We start from the raw sequence: 3,648 nt of genomic DNA, 5'->3' as shown, positions 1-3,648 counted from the left end.
AAGTCAGTTATTTTTTTTATTTTTATTTTTATTTTTTTTTAAATCCTTTTGGAAAGAGCAGCAGGAGGTTTCTAAGCGACTAAAGATAGTTTTACAGCCTGCGTACGAAAGAAATAATGATTTATTTTGCGTGTTCGGTCTGGTGCCATGAATGAAATAGCGTCCGACAACAAAAATTTGTATTTCCATTTAAATTCAGCGGCTAGATTTTTTTAACATTTTTGTTTAAGGTCTATATATGTCCCTGTTTTTATTCAAGTCTGTGTTTTGACTGCTATGTTATTGGAACTGGGGATCCGAGTGTCCGTGAAACAGAGGAGTTCTTAGTAAAAATGCCAAAAGTGCACTCTGGATGCCATTGTGGTTTCGTGGAAATTACCCAAAATCTTACTTTTTCAGTTTGATGAGAAACTCAAAAAAAATCCAAAAGTCATGGATAATTAAATGCTTGGCTGTATGGGGGGGGTCATTCTATAGCCAGGGGAGTTTTTAATATCATCTGACGCGGAGAGTTGGTCAAAACATCTTCTCTGGAGTGAATTTCTAAGACAGTTGTAGTCTTTTGTAGAAGTCGATTCCTTTTTATGGGTCCAAAGGGAAAAAGACGTAGTCACATAAGCATACCTGGGAACTCTCCTGGGTTTAGCGCCACTTCTCTGGATCTCCGGGTCAACACCCGACTCCTCTGGGTCACAGGAGAGGGGTCTTGGCACGCCCCACTCCCCGCCCATTTCCCCCTTAAATGACGGGTTTCCTGCGATGTCAGCGGCACCGCCCACTGTTGTCAGTAAGCACTACTCGCCGCGTCCCGCAAGGGTAGGCTCCGGGTAGCTGGAGCCTACAAGCTTCCGGGTATGCACAAGACCTTTGGGGACCCCAGATAATGGCGTATTTACCATCGGCCTGCCCTAACCCAGGGCTGCACCACTGTTCTTACTACTGGGCGTCAGGATATGATGTCATATCCTGGATCTCCACTTTTAAAGGAAACGCAGCACGGAAGGAAACTATGGAGCACACCGTGCCGACCTGACGTAGCCCTCCATGGTATTAATGGGCCAGTTGGGAAGATCCATAATCTCCATTTTAACTGTTCCATTCAGTAGATGGTGTTATGAGGAGCCTGATCACCCCCGCCTGGACCTGCTACCCTACACCACCTAAGTCAGCGTACACCACCTACCCCAAAGGTCTCTTTTTCAGATGGACATCTAAAGAAAAGACCAATAAAAGGCATCGACTTCTAATATAAGCTGTTGTTCTATGAATCAGGGACTAACGGGGTTAATTGGGTGTTGAAATTGTTGCATTGCCCTTGTGTCAATTTAAATGAAGCGTCAGAACTTTAACCTTCTCCTCCCTCTCACTCCCACCGGAGGGGTGAAGCCTGACGTACGCCCAGAGGCTCCGATCAAAGACTGATTAAGATCCGAGCTCCAATAGGAAACGACATTTGCTTCTTACCCAACATAGACGTAAAGCAGACCCCCTAACATCCCATAAGCTTAATGTTCCTGTAACGGAACCTCACGGGGCGTATATAGAGGGCTAACAATTCCTATATATGTCATGATCTAAAACTAGAGGGTCAGAGGCTTAGTACGTTTACTTAGCACCTTTCCGAGAAGGTAGTAGGTAAGTGGAACAGCCTCCCAGCAGAATCAGCAGAGGTTAATACAGTGAGGGGCTGTTGAGCAGTCCCTTGGCTAAGTCAAGCTAATTCTCCTGGCGTTGAATGATCCGTCAAACGAATTCCGTGCCTGGCTGTCGCTTTAAATAAAACCTAACACTGGATCGAAATTAGTTATTTTCACTAAACTATTCCAAAGCGAGCCTCGATAGTTAACCTTTCTTTTTAATCACCGTCACTAAGCAACCGTTTTCTAACAAAAAAACGGTTACTTTCTGAAATTTAACAGGCTCCGCCGTACCTTTCCCCGGCCCCATTAGTAACCCCCCCCCCCCCCCCCCGGGGTGAAGGCGTAAAGCAGATTGACAAATTCTGCTTTATTTTAGTTAAATCGGGGTACTTTTCTCAGTAAAGCAGGAACAGAGTCTTCGTGACAATTCTAAAAGTGGGCAACCGCCATCATCTTTCATCATGGACGCTCCAGACCATCAGCCCTCTTTCCCAAACCCACCCACTAATACTACGGGGGCTTCCATAGTTGACTTCAGGTGAGCGTAGGGGACAAAGTACTTTAATATCAGTGTTTTGCCAAAATCTATGACTCTCCGCACCTGACCCCCCCAAGAAGTAAAAACATTTGTGTCTGTAGATCCCAATTACATGACGCGCTACTTGTTATGTCTCGTTAAACAGCCCCGCAGAATGCGACGGCGCTATATAAATAACGAACGTAAAAATACGGTGTCCACCAAAAAAACACAACATTATTTTATTGACATTTTCACCTCTGGGAAGAGTAAACCTGACGCGTCAGGAGCGTACATTTCGAACAATGGAAGGTCATACAATGGTCCGTCTTTTATGAACAATGGACGTTCGACCCGCTGACACCGGAAAGGTGACCGGTTGATCATTAGTCGTCCAAAAATGATCTTCCAGGAGCGGATCTCCTTTGGAATTCAGCCGTTTACGTTAAAAAAAAAAAAAACAACTGCATTTCAGTGACACCCCCAAGAACTAATTTTTTTTTTTAACCAAAGTGAACACCTCATAAAATATTTACAAAGCTTCATAAAATATTATAGAAAATTAATATAAAAATATATCGTAAAAACCGTTTTATATATTTACCTTTAGCAATTTTTTTCTTACAAATTTTGAAGCTATATACTTACACTTTTAATTATATATATATAAAAAAAGGTAAAGTAACAGAAAAACAAATAAAATAAAATAAAAAAAAAGCAAATGCTATATTTATAAATATCTCTGCATGTTATGCATACAAAAGAAAAATTTGTACATCCGCCGACAGTGGGTCTACGCCGTCGTCAGGACAACCGTCTGCTTGGAACTTGGCTGTTCACAAATAAAGTCTTCTTCTGTGGCATTCCGAAGGTCGTAGAGGACCCCCCTGGTAACGTGAGACTGAAAGGGATTGATTGCACCTTTCCTTCATCGCTGCTATTCCCCGTGTCTCTTTTCGAAGTCGTATCTCCAATTTCCAACCCCCCCCCCCCGAACACCCATCTTAAAAATATCATCTTTTTTTTTTGTATTGGTGCTGAAAGTGAGTGGTTTCTAGGTGACTATTTACAATGTTGGGTACGTTTTCCGTAATCTAGAGCAGCTACAAGTCTATCCGTCCTTAAAAACCAGAGTCCTTTGGCGTTCATGTAAAGAATGTTCTTAAAATCTAAGCATTTTTTCCCCCCATCTATTCAGCATTTTTGGCACATATATAGTTTTCCTTTTTAGTTCTGCGTCCATTAAAGTTGGTCGAGGAGAAGTCCTTTCCGGTTCTGCTTTTCCATTGATTTTTCTAGAGCCCAGGACTCAGTACAAGAACCTCCTTTGGCACATTTAGTTTTCTTTTTTTTTAGGTATTCTTCCTTGAAAGTTGGTCAAAGAGAAGTCCACGAGAAAGTCCTTTCCGGATCTGGAGAGCGCTTTATGGATTTTATTCTTTTATTCTTTTTTTGTTGTTGTTGGCGATTCTGGAGTCAGGAGCAGACGCT

The sequence above is a fragment of the Sceloporus occidentalis genome, unplaced genomic scaffold (genome assembly GCF_023333645.1).
Source record: "Sceloporus occidentalis isolate IW3139 unplaced genomic scaffold, rSceOcc1.0.p SCAF_160, whole genome shotgun sequence".
Taxonomy (NCBI): Eukaryota; Metazoa; Chordata; class Lepidosauria; order Squamata; family Phrynosomatidae; genus Sceloporus; species Sceloporus occidentalis.
The sequence above is the reverse complement of the archived record's forward strand: the minus strand, read 5'-3'. Positions refer to the sequence as shown.